Below are 14,551 nucleotides of genomic sequence, written 5' to 3'. Positions count from 1 at the left end.
AAAAAATCAAAGTTTTTTTCAACAGCTAGAAAATGTCACCCCAAATTTAAGGGTTATCTCCACCTGGGGTTGCAACCTGTATATTAATTTGTGTAGGTCCTGCCGTATATATCATTTATTCTGGTATCACCTAACAGGGGCGGATCCAGCCATTTTAAAAAGGGGGGGTTCCTAACCCAAGACAAAGGGGGGGTTCCAATTACATGTCCCCATTCAAATGCATTGATCGTCCAAAAAAAAGGGGGGTTCCAACCCCGGAACCCCCCCTCTGGATCCGCGCCTGACCTAAGTTGGACAAAGGTATACAGAAAAACACATTAGTTTACATTACATTACATATAAGTACATTTGTTGAGGAAGCATTAAATATGAGTTTTTTTTACAACGGTATGATCAGTATAGCCGACAGGTTAACATCAGAGAGAATCCAGTTTGTCATTTATAATTCTAATAAATTGGCACAATTTTCGGAGTTTCGATTTCTGTTTTTGGTTCATAATAGTATTAAATTTTATAACATTACAGTTCGTTAGGTATTTATTGTCAATATGTAGTGTTCTATCTGTCAGGAGACTGCTGCATTCCATTACATAGTGGTATTCATCACCTATCGCAACTCTGCATAACGGACACTTTCTCTGTTCTCGGGGAATGTTTTGCCATCTGCCATTTTCAATCGGCAGTTTATGGTTCATTGTCCTAAACCGCGACATTGTTATTATATCTTTATCATCAAGTACGTTAAGGTAGTGTTCGAAATTGTGTGATGTCTTGTACAGGCGATAATTCAGGGCTTTCGGCGAATCGTTTACCTTTCCTGTCCATGACTGTTTAAACTGATCTTCTAGTCTTTGTTTAATTGTAGATTTAATGTTAGGTGATGTGTTTTGGAATGACCATAAGTAAGAGAATCCACAATTGTCTAGAATACTTTTCATCTTGTCTAATGATCGCGATCGAAATGTTGTTTCTTGTGATAACTTTAAAAGGTATCTAAACATGACAGCAGCGAGCTTACTTTCTTTACCGGTAATCAACTTTGTCCAATAAGATATAATTCTAGTTTTGATATCTATTTCTAGGGGATACCGACCCAATTCTCCGTAAATGAAGTCGTTTTGAGTAGATGGCTTAAGATGTAAAAGTAGCTTAAAAAATTTAGTTTGAACTCTTTCTAGTATATCTATGTTTTCGTAACCCCATATTTCGCATCCATAAAGCAGAATAGGTTTTACCAGTATGTCAAATAAGTCTACGTGGCATTTAATTGATAAATTGTGAATTCTTCCCTTCCTTAAAATTTCGTACATTGCACTTATTGCTTTGTCCATTAGATTTTGTTTGCATTGTTTAAAGCTGCCTGTTTTGCTGAAAATAATTCCTAAGTAGTTAAAGTGTTTTACAGTTTCAGTAAGATGATTGTTGAATCGGAAAAGTTGAGGGTTTGTTGTTCTTCCTTTTGAAAAAATTAAGATCTTAGTTTTATCAATATTTACTCGCATCTTCCAGGTTTCGCAATACTTTTTAAATTTGTTAAGTGCATGTTGCAGTTGGTCAGGTGATTCTGCCAGGATTACAGTGTCATCTGCGTAGAGAATTATGAATAATTTCATTAAAGTTCCAAGTTTTTCTTCTATATCTTTACTAATTGTGTTCATGCCTAAAACATTTTCTGAGATGAGATAGTCTTCTAGGTCATTCAAGTATAAAGAAAATAAAAACGGTGACAGATTTTCTCCTTGTCTGACACCGATTTCACAAGCGAACGGTTCACAAATTTGACCATTATAGCTCAAGCTGGATTTAATATTCTGGTACATGCTGAAAATAGTATTAAACATTTTCTCCTTTATATTGCTGTTCAACATTTTAAACCATAAGAAATTACGATTAACCGTATCGAAGGCCTTTTCGAAGTCTACAAATGCGCAAAATAGTTTCTTTTTTGAGTGTTGTAAAACTTCAATTAGAGAGTTCAGAAGAAACGCGCAATCAATTATATGCCAAAATAATGAATGATACTACGAAATCATATTTTATGGTCACTATGGAAATGTGCTACATGCACAATATGTGAGGTAAGCTAAGCATTATTTTGAATTAATCAACTTGGCATGTATTTTTTTTCCATATGATTTCTCTTTTCTAAAAATGCCAAGCAAGCTATATATATATAGTTATGAAATTATAAATTTAACCTAATGAAAAGGAACAATTTTAATTACTAAAATGTCAAGGCACAGGTCATCAACAAAAATAACTTTTCAGGAGAACTAGATAATAAGTTTATTTTACATGACTTCATGACAAAGTTTTAAATGGAAAATAAAAAAGTATGAAATTTCTGCATGAAAATTTCAAAGAATTAAGTCTATCAATAAACCAATAAATTAAAAGTCCTTGCCTTATTAAAACTCAAATTACAGGGGTTTCATTATCTTTCATGTTGACTGGTACTTTCCACGTTTCTAGGTGGTCTTTTCAATTTATTCCATGAATATCTTATATAAAAATTCCTAAATTTGGGCGGTACTTGTCAATAGCATAGGAGGGTAAAGGTACCGGATACCGCCTCCTAATGAATGGCCTGAAATTATTTTATATTTTCCCAAGAGAAATTCCTCTTGTCTGATAATATAAACCACCTGAATTTCAATAATAGTCAACATATTTATACAGCTGAAGTTTCTATTCAGAAAAAAGTACTTTTTTTATAAAAGAGACCACAATTTGGCACTATATTAAGCACTGACGCCTGATTAATTTGGAAGATTTTTCAATGTCTTGATGACAATATAAAATGGATGAAGAGGTAATCCCAATGATGGCAGTGTAATGCATTGGAGTGGTACCACAATGATACTATTATATTTGTTAACTTTTTTTATGCACCACCTACAATAGTGGAGGGCATTATGTTTCCTGGTCTGTGCCTCTGTTTTTGTTGTCCGTCTTTTCATTCGTCAGTCCATTCATCTATCAATCTGTCCAGCTTCAGGTTAAAGTTTTTGGTCAAGGTATTTTTTGATGAAGTTGAAGTCCAATCAACTTGAAACTTAGTACACATGTTCCCTTTGATATCATATTTAATACCAAATTAAAAGTTTAAACCCCAATTTCACGGTCCACTGAACATGGAAAATTATAGTACAAATTCATGTACTTTGGACACATTCTTGTTTTTGTTGAGCCTGCAACTTTTGTTGCAGAAAGCTCGACATAGGGATAGTGAGCGATCCGGTGGCGGCATTTGCTAAATTCTTAATAAGCTTTATATTTTATAAGGTGGAAGACTTGGATGCTTCATACTTTGTATATTGATGCCTCATGTTCAGAAGTTTCTGTCAGTCACATGTCCAATGTCGTTGACCTAATGTTTATGATTCAGTGACTACTGTAATAAAAAATTAAGATTTTTGCCTAATGTTAAATCATCTCTTATAAGTAATAGGGTAACTATATTTCGTATGTGAGTACCTTGCAAGGTCCTCATGCCCGTCAGACAGTTTTCACTTGACCTTGACCTCATTTCATGGATCAGTGAACAAGGTGAAGTTTTGATGGTCAAGTCCACATCTCAGATACTATAAGACAAAGGTGTTGCATATTCAATGTATGAAAGGTCTGTAAGGTTTACATGTCCCAACTCAGGCAGGTAACATCTGACCTTGACATCATTTTCATGGTTCAGTTTCTTATACTGTTTGCAATATGTCTACTACATTTGGTGTATGGAATAATTTTAAGGTGTACATGTCTAGCTGGCAGGTGTCATGACCTTGACCTCATTTTCATGGTTCAGTGGTCAAAGTTAAGTTTTTGAGTTTTGGTCTTTTTTTTCTAGTACTACATGTATATGCAATTGGTCAACTATATTTGGTCAGTATGGAAATATTTCATGATCTATGTCAGTCGTACATTTTTCATTTGACCTTGACCTCAAGTTCACAGTCCAATGCTCATTGTTAAGTTTTTGTGTTTTGATCTGTTTTTCTTAAACTATAAGCAATAGGTCAATTGTATTTGTTGTATGGAAGAATAAGGGAAGTATTATGGTATACCTTGTCCAACAATAACTCCAAAATGCTTTAACCAATTTGCATTAAAACTTTGATAATTATTTTTAAAATGTTTTGACGTAAGCTCCCTTTCAATCTTTATAAAGGAGTAGGTTCAGTAAGACCCCTTTTTGGCCCCAAAATATAGCAGTTTTAGAAAATTGTGAAAATGTAATCTTTAAGCTATATTTTGGAAAGCAAAATGCTTCTGCTACATAAATATGAGCTGTTTTTGACAATACAATGCGCAAATATTGCGTTCTAGCATCATTAAGTCGTGCTAAATTACTGAAATCTTCAAAATTTCAACATTTTGGTTAATTTTTAGACGGTTTCCGTCTAAAATGAAAGTGGCTGCATTCGTGTTCATTCATAATATTGAAATGTAAGTTGTATTTGATGATAATACACAACATATATAAAGGTTGAGGATGAACACGGATGCGGCCACTTTCATTTTTGACAAAAACAATCTGAAAAATGACGTATTTTGGCATATTTGATAGATTTTTCATATTTACGCTTGAATCAGAGCGTTTTTAAGGACTAAATCAGTTAAAATCTTTCACATTAACTAATCGAATCGATTGAAATAGACACTTAAGTGTTTAAAAAGTGGCCGAAAACTTTCGTTAGATGAACCTGAAATTTGAGGCCAAAATCGGTCCTTACCGGAACTACTCCTTTTAGATTTTGTGTTTTATAAGTCATGACATTTTATTCATAAAAAATTGGGGATTTTCCCGTTTTTCAGACAATAACTCAAGTGCTTTAATAAGAATGAAAATTTGGTGACAGGTTTCTACTTAATAAATTAAACCTCCTTTAATTATTTTTTTTTTATAAATTTATAACCTTGAGGACTAATGGAACTTTATTCTTTAAAAAGCGTCCAGCGTATCATGCGCTCTTGGCAGTCAACTCTGAATTATCTAACCATTGACAATTGGAAATCTTTTCTCCAATTTAGTCTAACAGAACGAAAGAAAAGTTTCTGATTGTCAATTTGGATATCTTCATATTACTTTGATTTAAGTTAATTTTTTATTTCAATTACTAACTGTTTTCTCATACATATAAGAATAATTTTATTTTGTATTACAGATGGATGAGCCCAGATGAAAGTTCAGTCCTGACACCTACAGGCAGACGATTTCATTTTAGTTGCCAGATAATGATGATGTAAGTATTTGCTCATTACAATTGTATTTGAAACTATGTTAAAATTTGTTAGATAATAAAAAATAGTTTTCAAATTAGTTGGAGAAACAGCTTGAAAATTAGTTTTCAAATTAGTTGGAGAAACAGCTTGAAAAATCATTACAAATTAGTCCAAAATTTCTTTTTCAAAGGAGTAAGTTCGGTAAGGGCCATATTTGGCCCCAATTATAAAGTTCATAGTTACAAGCCAATAAAGGTTTTAAGTTGCCTTAAATACATGTGAGAAAGTTAAACAGAACTGTTTTTGTCAAAGTTTAAGTCTAAGGCCGTGTTCACACCAAACGCCGTGTACAGTAAACATGTTTACAATTGGTTTAATGTAATATACACTAGTTTCACATTAAATTTGTTCACATCTATAAACCTTGTTTAGTTACCTGTACATAAGAATTGTTCACACTTGTAAACTATATGTCATTTAAATGTTCATTACGTAGAACCGTATTCAAATTTTCGAACAACTTTTCTAGCAGTTAGGGAACGACCATTTGACTTTAAAATAAAAGGGGGATGGATTTTTCCATAATTTTATTAAAAATAAATCGGGTCATACAGATGATTAGAATGAACAAATATTCTAAATCCAAAGTTTCCCCATACATTATAGTGCTAAATATTGACTTGGTACCATCGAAAAAAAAAAAATATAAACTTTCACGCGAGAGAAAATATCTGACTCAGACCCCCCCCTTTTTTAGCTCACCTGGCCCAAAGGGCCAAGTGAGCTTTTCTCATCACTTTGCGTCCGTCGTCCGTCGTCCGTCGTCCGTCGTCGTCAGGCGTTAGCTTTTACAAAAATCTTCTCCTCTGAAACTACTGGGCCAAATCAAACCAAACTTGGCCACAATCATCATTGGGGTATCTAGTTTAAAAAATGTGTGGCGTGACCCGGTCAACCAACCAAGATGGCCGCCACGGCTAAAAATAGAACATAGGGGTAAAATGCAGTTTTTGGCTTATAACTATGAAACCAAAGCATCTAGAGCAAATCTGACAAGAAGTTAAATTGTTAATCAAGTCAATATCTATCTGCCCTGAATTTTTCTGATGAATTGGACAACTGGTTGTTGGGTTGCTGCCCTCCAATTGGTAATTTTTAAAGAAATTTTGCTGTTTTTGGTTATCTTGAATACTATTATAGATAGCGATAAACTGTAAACAGCAATAATGTTCAGCAAAGTAAGATCTACAAATAAGTCAACATGACCTAAATGGTCAATTGACCCCTTAAGGAGTTATTGCCCTTTATAGTCAATTTTTAACAATTTTCATTAATTTGGTAAATTTATGTAAATTTTTACCAAATATAGTTCTCTGTTACTAATGGGCAAAGTTCATTATAGATATAATTGTAAGAAGCAAAATTGTTCAGTAAAGTAAGAACTTCAAACACATCACCATCACCAAAATACAATTTTGTCATGAATCCATTTGTGTCCTTTGTTTAATATGCACATAGACCAAGGTGAGCGACACAGGCTCTTTAAAGCCTCTAGTTTTGAAGTAAAGTGGTTGCTCATTTAAGAAAGTCATTTTGGATGATTTGCAGTAGTTTAAAGATGTCTTGATTGCGCATTAAAAACATAGGCTGCATCAGCGTGCAAGGATCACTACATTTCTATCTTTTCTGTTTGTGTCAAATGGTATTTTTCTCCAAGGAAAGACCTTTTCAAAGGAATTATGTGTTCGGCAATGATGATGGATGAGTCTTGATAAGGGGTTAATAAGGCTACGTAAAAGTGTTTTTATAACAAATAAATATATCAAGTTTGGACAAATATTTCTGTAAAGAACTTTATTAATAAGTGTTATAAGAATCAATTTTATATAAAAATCGTTTCTTTTTTAAATATACATGGGAAAATTAAAGTTCTGAATGCCTTGTTTTGTGTACACTTAACCTACACAAGGCCTACATCGACTATCGACTGCATGTAGACAAAACATGATTTAAACTACATGTAAACATTGAGTGTTATCAATGGGAACGTAATTATGTTTAGTTTATGTGTGAGTTACACTAACACTACACCGAGAAAAGGTCCCAAAAAGGTCAAGATAAGGGATTTTGGTGAAATTTGACAAAATGAGCTGGATGTCAACCAAATTAAGGACCAGGAAACATAGAGCGCAGGCGTCGACAAACTTAATATTCAAATAAGACATGTGAAATGTCTTCACAAACATTATTTTAAAAGATCTTTGTTGTCGACGTATGCGCTCTATGTTTTCTGTCCAATAATCTATTGAAATTTACCTATTTTCATTGATTTTTTCGTGAAAAATCAATACGAGTGCAACTTGTGACGTCATAATGTAACGTAGAAACATAAAGTTTTCAATAAAATAGCTTATTTCCTATCTAGTCACTATATTAGCTTTAATTTATTGTGATATTGGTCAATACATCCGAATTTGAAATTTACGCTAAAAAAGGGGGCCAAAAATCCTGTTTTTCCCCATTTACTTATAAATGGACAAGTTTTTCTGCCAGGAAACATTACATTCACTCTGTGGTAAAAGTTTTTATACGACTGCAAAAATTTTTGTCGTCAGCGGCGTCCAAAGACGGATGGTTTCTGAATAATAACTTAAATAGTATAAGTAAATGGAAATCAATAAAATGTTAACAATGTTTATAACCACAAAAGGAAGGTTGGGATTTATTTTGGGGGCCCAAAACATACATTTATCTGTTTCTGGACAATAAGTTGTGTATAAGTATTTCAATTACCCTGAAATTGTACCATAATGGTCATACTATTAAGTAGAAGGTTGGGATTTCTTGTAAGGGTTATGGGGCAAACAGTCAAGGAATTAAGGGTCAAAAAGGGGCCAAAAACAAGCATTTTTGAAGTTTTGGGACAATAACTTATGTTTAATTGTATGGATCTCTCTGACATTGTACAACAAGGTTCCATATAATGAAGGGAATGTTTGGTGTCAGTCTGGGGTTAATATCAATAAACATTTAGTAATAAGAGGCCAAAAAAGGGCCAAAAAGAAGTATTTTCCAGTTTACAGACAATAAGTTGTGTTTAAGTGTATGGATCTCTCTGAAATTATACTACAAGGTTTCTTTAATACTACAAAGGAAAGGTTGGAATTGAGTTTTTGGGTTCTTGCTTGAAGGGTTCCAATAAGTTAGGGACCAAAAAGGAACCCAAATAAGCATTTTTAGCTCACCTGGCCCAAAGGAAGTGAGCTTTTCTCATCACTTGGCGTCCGACCTTGTCCAGCGTCGTTAGCTTTTACAAAAATCTTCTTCTGAACTACTGGGCCAAATTTAACCAAACTTGGCCACAATCATCATTAGGGTATCTAGTTTAAAAAATGTGTCTGGTGTACCGGCCAACCAACCAAGATGGCTGCCATGGCTAAGAATAGAACATAGGGGTAAAATGTAGATTTTGGCTTATAACTCTGAAACCAAAGCATTAAGTGCAATCTGACATGGATTAAAATTGTTTATCAGGTCAAGATCTATCTGCCCTGAAATTTTCAGTTGAATTGGACAATGGCTTGTTGGGTTACTGCCCCTGAATTCGTAATTTTACGGAAATTTTGCCGTTTTTGATTATTATCTTGAATATTATTATATATAGATATAAACTACAAACAGCAATAATGTTCAGAAAAGTAAGATCTACAAATAAGTCAACATGACTAAAATTGCCCTATATAATAATTTTTTACCAATTTTTTGTAAATTTTTGTTATCTTTCACAAAAATTCCTCTGAAACTACTGGGCCAAATTTAACCAATCTTAGCCACAATCATAATTAGCTAGGGTATCTTATTTAAAAAAATGTGTGTGGTGACCCGACCAACTAACCAAGATGGCTGCCATGGCTAAAAATAGAGCATAGGGATCAAATGTAGATTTGGGCTTCTAACTCAGAAACCAAAGCATTTAGAGCAAATCTGACAGGGAATTAATTTGTTAAAAAAAATCAATATCTATGTTTAATAATAATATATATAATTCTGTTCAGCAAAGTAAGATGTAGAAATAAGTCAACATGCCCAAAATAGTCAGATGACCCCTTAAGGAGTTATTGCCCTTTATAGTCAATTTTCAACAATTTTCATTAATTTTGTTAATTTTTACAAAATATTTTCCTCTGTTACCAAAGGGCCAATTTTATTATAGATAAAGAAAATTGTAAGTGGCAAGAATTTTCAGTAAAGTAAGATCTACAAACACATCACCATCACCGAAACACAAATTTGTCATGAATCCATCTGTGTCCTTTGTTTGATATGCACATAGATCCAAGGTGAGCGACACTGAGCCTCTAGTGGTAGTTTTCAGTCAATAACTTGTCTTTTTAAAAGTGTATAAATCTCTCTGAAATGATACCACAAGTTTCCATACTACAAAGGATGGTTATAGGGGTAATGGAACAAATCATTAAGCAATAAGGGACAAAAAAAGACAACTTAAACAATATAAAAGCAGTATAAGTAGCATATTAATCTATTGTAATAAAAATTCATAATATCTAATAAAATTTGTAGACTAAGTTAACAAAGTCCTTATATTTGTATATAGTAACATTTGTTTATAGTGGAAAATTGTTTTAACCTTAAATAAGCTTCAATTTAAAATTGCTTGCTAGTCCCTCTCTGTGATTACCATTAGATAACTCTGGTTCATTTCCCATTCAATCTATCATGAATGGACGATCAATAATTCGATTTTGATTTATAGTCTTTTTCAAAAGTGATGAATGATTCTTTAAATTGGTATGTTATCATTTTAAACGGTTCAAATTTATGAAATGATATTCGTACACCAACGTTTTTGATACACCAATAACAAAAACTGAAATATATTGAATTGATACATTTTGTAATTATTCAAAATTATATCAGAAACATATATTATAAAATAACGAACCTGTTAAAGGGAGACAATACTCGCATAACTTTTTCGAATTGGCACATAATACAACGGAATGTCACTCTTGCATACAAATATCACATCAATATAATTAATTAACTCTGCAATCGTGCTCCACCTTCAATGATGATTCTAAATTATAAATATAACCAAAAGTTGTTAATCTATAGATAGTGAAGACTAATGAAAGCTAACCCACTGTTAAAATATTTCTTTGCAATTTTTTAAAACTTCCTCAGAAAAATGCTTGAGCCACTTGACTTTCATAGCTCATAATTAACGTTTTTACACAATATTTAAATAAAGTAGCTAAAGATTATTCACTTCTCAAAGTGTAAGACGCAATAAAAATCGTATGCTTGCACCATCTTTTCCAAATACAGATTTAATTAAGTTCTGAACATTTCGACATTTCTTCGTTTATTTTTATGAAAAACCGGTTTTAAACAAATCACTAGTACGTATATTAAGATCAGACTAAATACCTATATCCCGATATCATCAGGTAAATTTGCTAGTGTATGGGAGGTAATCCAATTAAAATTTTAATAATACAATGTAGTATTAAAATTATCCTTACTTGTGGAAAGACCTGCAATTGTTCTCTGAACAATTGGATTTAAAGTTTCTTTATACTTTTTATAGCCTATAGAAAATATATAGCATAGGTAACTTCAAAGAATCGAAAGTGATGTATGTTTATCTATACTGAGCCAAAAAAGTTTAGCAACAAAAATATGAAATTTTATTACAAAATGATAATAAAAAAATGGAATTATGACATGTCAGAAGCAACATGAATGTTTAACACTCATATTCATTAGGATATTTTTTGTATGGCGCGCAGGAGGGTCAAAATGCGGAAATGAGTATAGTGTTATTCAAAATCAATTTCTCTGCCATGTTCTAAGTGCATCAATTGACAGGAACACAAACAGCTACCCTTAGTCAATGCACTACTCTTGTGGCCAGAAGAAACTTACCACATGTTGACGTAAAGCGAAGGTACCGCTCCTCCCTTGACAATGGTTGTTTTTGGTCTACGACATATTGACCTATCCTGTGTTGTTGCAATTTGTTGATTTCTGTTTGATAGTCCCTAAACTGTTGACTTATGCACATAAAATCGAGCCACGACGTCAGCAACACTCATGCTGGCATCAACCATTCCAAGAGCCATCTGACCATCATTTTCAGAGAGGCATGGTTGGCGCCCCATACAATTTTTCAAACTTTTATGTGTTTTTCTTACCAATGGTGTGTTTCTGAACGTGTGTGCAAAAAAAAATTAAATTTTGTTTTAAAAGTACAGGTACAGAAGGTAAAACATCAATTACAAGTGCAAAGCTGAAATGGCACGAAATCAAGTACGACGTCTGTTTAAAATTTCAGATAAAACTAAGGATTATATCAATGATGTTTAATAAAAAAAAAATCCAGAAGCAACAAATAACAATAAAAAAAGAATTGTTGCTAAACTTTTTTGGCTCAGTATATTTCATTTTTATGTTTTCATATGTATGGTGTTTTTTCTCTCTTTTTTCTATAGGTGTATTTCTTTCTCCTTTTTTTTTTATTTATTTCCATTTTCTATAGGTCACTTTAAAGAATTATAAGTGAGGTATGGTTATCTATTTCATTTTATGTTTTAGGTGACGTCCAGGATCAGACAGTGAGGTAAGTTTTGATAGGATTGTGTGTATGTTTGTATGCCTTTTTGTCCAAGTATTTTCTAGGTGCATCAAAGGATCCAACGGACAGGTATGTTAAGATAAGATTGTGTATTTGTATGCCTTTTTGTCCAAGTTTCCTCTAGGTGCCGTCAAAGGATCCAACGGAAAGGTATGTTAAGATAAGATTGTGTGTTTGTATGCATTTTTGTCCAAATTTCCTCTAGGTGCCGTCAAAGAATCAGAAGGACAGGTATGTTAAGATAAGATTGTGTGCTTGTATGCCTTTTTGTCCAAGTTTCCTCTAGGTGCCTTCAAAGGATCCAATGGAAAGGTATGTTAAGATAAGATTGTGTGTTTGTATGCCTTTTTGTCCAAGTTTCCTCTAGGTGCCGTCAAAGGATCCAACGGAAAGGTATGTTAAGATAAGATTGTGTGTTTGTATGCATTTTTGTCCACTTTTCCTCTAGGTGCCGTCAAAGGATCCAACGGAAAGGTATGTTAAGATAAGATTGTGTGTTTGTATGCCTTTTTGTCCAAGTTTCCTTTAAGTGCCGTCAAAGGATCCAACGGAAAGGTATGTTAAGATAAGATTGTGTGTTTGTATGCATTTTTGTCCACTTTTCCTCTAGGTGGCATCAAAGGATCCAATGGAAAGGTATGTTAAGATAAGATTGTGTGTTTGTATGCATTTTTGTCCACTTTTCCTCTAGGTGCCGTCAAAGGATCCAACGGAAAGGTATGTTAAGATAAGATTGTGTGTTTGTATGCCTTTTTGTCCAAGTTTCCTCTAGGTGCCGTCAAAGGATCCAACGGAAAGGTATGTTAAGATAAGATTGTGTGTTTGTATGCATTTTTGTCCACTTTTCCTCTAGGTGCCGTCAAAGAATCAGACAGACAGGTATGTTAAGATAAGATTGTGTGTTTGTATGCATTTTTGTCCAAGTTTCCTCTAGGTGCTGTCAAAGGATCCAATGGAAAGGTATGTTAAGATAAGATTGTGTGTTTGTATGCATTTTTGTCCACTTTTCCTCTAGGTGGCATCAAAGGATCCAACGGAAAGGTATGTTAAGATAAGATTGTGTGTTTGTATGCATTTTTGTCCACTTTTCCTTTAGGTAGCATCAAAGGATCCAACAGAAAGGTATGTTAAGATAAGATTGTGTGTTTGTATGCATTTTTGTCCACTTTTCCTCTAGGTGACGTCAAAGGATCCAATGGAAAGGTATGTTAAGATAAGATTGTGTGTTTGTATGCCTTTTTGTCCAAGTTTCCTCTAGGTGCCGTCAAAGGATCAAACGGAAAGGTATTTTAAGATAAGATTGTGTGTTTGTATGCATTTTTGTTCACTTTTCCTATAGGTGGCATCAAATGATCCAACGGAAAGGTATGTTAAGATAAGATTGTGTGTTTGTATGCATTTTTGTCCACTTTTCCTCTAGGTGCCGTCAAAGGATCCAAGGGAAAGGTATGTTAAGATAAGATTGTGTTTGTATGCATTTTTGTCCACTTTTCCTCTAGGTGCCGTCAAAGGATCCAACTGAAAGGTATGTTAAGATAAGATTGTGTGTTTGTATGCATTTTTGTCCACTTTTCCTCTAGGTGCCGTCAAAGGATCCAACAGAAAGGTATGTTAAGATAAGATTGTGTGTTTGTATGCATTTTTGTCCACTTTTCCTCTAGGTGCCGTCAAAGGATCGAACGGAAAGGTATGTTAAGATAAGATTGTGTGTTTGTATGCCTTTTTGTCCAAGTTTCCTCTAGGTGCCGTCAAAAGATCCAACGGAAAGGTATGTTAAGATAAGATTGTGTGTTTGTATGCATTTTTGTCCACTTTTCCTCTAGGTGGCATCAAAGGATCCAACGGAAAGGTATGTTAAGATAAGATTATGTGTTTGTATGCATTTTTGTCCTCTTTTCCTCTAGGTGCCGTCAAAGGATCCAATGGAAAGGTATGTTAAGATAAGATTGTGTGTTTGTATGCATTTTTGTCCACTTTTCCTCTAGGTGGCATCAAAGGATCCAACGGAAAGGTATGTTAAGATAAGATTGTGTGTTTGTATGCATTTTTGTCCACCTTTCCTCTAGGTGCCGTCAAAGGATCGAACGGAAAGGTATGTTAAGATAAGATTGTGTGTTTGTATGCATTTTTGTCCACTTTTCCTCTAGGTGGCATGTAAGGATCCAATGGAAAGGTATGTTAAGATAAGATTGTGTGTTTGTATGCATTTTTGTCCACTTTTCCTCTAGGTGCAGTCAAAGGATCCAACGGAAAGGTATGTTAAGATAAGATTGTGTGTTTGTATGCCTTTTTGTCCAAGTTTCCTCTAGGTGCCTTCAAAGGATCCAACGGAAAGGTATGTTAAGATAAGATTGTGTGTTTGTATGCATTTTTGTCCACTTTTCCTCTAGGTGCCGTCAAAGGATCCAACGGAAAGGTATGTTAAGATAAGATTGTGTGTTTGTATGCATTTTTGTCCACTTTTCCTCTAGGTGGCATCAAAGGATCCAACGGAAAGGTATGTTAAGATAAGATTGTGTGTTTGTATGCATTTTTGTCCACCTTTCCTCTAGGTGCCGTCAAAGGATCGAACGGAAAGGTATGTTAAGATAAGATTGTGTGTTTGTATGCATTTTTGTCCACTTTTCCTCTAGGTGGCATGTAAGGATCCAATGGAAAGGTATGTTAAGATAA

At 33.8% G+C, this 14,551-nt stretch overlaps 1 long non-coding RNA gene across 1 annotated transcript in view; it reads left to right on the top strand.

The window, feature by feature from the left end:
• The window catches only part of LOC143072779 (uncharacterized), a 31,720-nt gene that overhangs the window by 1,967 nt on the left and 15,202 nt on the right, over nt 1-14,551 (top strand). The window contains exons 2-3 of the long non-coding RNA XR_012977301.1: nt 5,163-5,240; nt 11,839-11,863. This is a non-coding gene — a long non-coding RNA (uncharacterized LOC143072779). The remainder of the gene's footprint in view (nt 1-5,162; nt 5,241-11,838; nt 11,864-14,551) is intronic.

Source organism: Mytilus galloprovincialis, chromosome 4 (assembly GCF_965363235.1).
Source record: "Mytilus galloprovincialis chromosome 4, xbMytGall1.hap1.1, whole genome shotgun sequence".
Lineage (NCBI taxonomy): Eukaryota > Metazoa > Mollusca > Bivalvia > Mytilida > Mytilidae > Mytilus > Mytilus galloprovincialis.
The sequence above is the reverse complement of the archived record's forward strand: the minus strand, read 5'-3'. Positions and strand labels throughout refer to the sequence as shown.